The sequence below is a fragment of the Seriola lalandi genome, unplaced genomic scaffold, assembly GCF_002814215.2.
Source record: "Seriola lalandi dorsalis isolate HSWRI2012SDOR001 ecotype SW California unplaced genomic scaffold, Sedor1 jcf7180002054907, whole genome shotgun sequence".
Lineage (NCBI taxonomy): Eukaryota > Metazoa > Chordata > Actinopteri > Carangiformes > Carangidae > Seriola > Seriola lalandi.
Genome location: NW_019525459.1, coordinates 910,199 through 910,735, shown reverse-complemented (window position 1 = coordinate 910,735; position 537 = coordinate 910,199).

The following is a 537-nucleotide window of genomic DNA, read 5'->3' as shown; positions in this document are numbered from 1 at the left end:
GAAGTCAATCGAATAAGTCGGATGAAGTCCAGCGACAGGTAGAAAACCACAGTTCGAAGGATATCAATAACACAGCTACAGAGGGGGAAGAGGAGAGTACAAGAGGGGATGCAGCTGAGACTGAGGTGAATAAGCCAGTCAAGGAGAGAAATATGGAGCAGAAAACTAGAGTAAAATGGCCGAGGGCAAATAGCAAGAAAGAATGGGAGTCAGTCAATAGAGATTTGTTTGCAATTCTAAGTAGACTAAGAGGAAATGCAAGCGATAGACTAGAGAAGATGGGGGATATAATTTACTCCTATGGTACAGAAAGATTTGGGGTGCAAGACAGAAAGAGGGTGGAAAGAGCACAGTTAGTTAAGTCTAGACGGCAAAGGGAAATGGAGAAATTAGTTAAGGAAAGAAGACAATTAAGAAAGCAGTGGAAAAGGGCAACAGAGGAAGAGAGGGGGGGAATTAATGTGTTGCAAGAAGATTTGAGAGGCAGACTAGCAGTACTTAGAAGGGCTGAATATCTTAGGAAAAAGAGAAAGAATA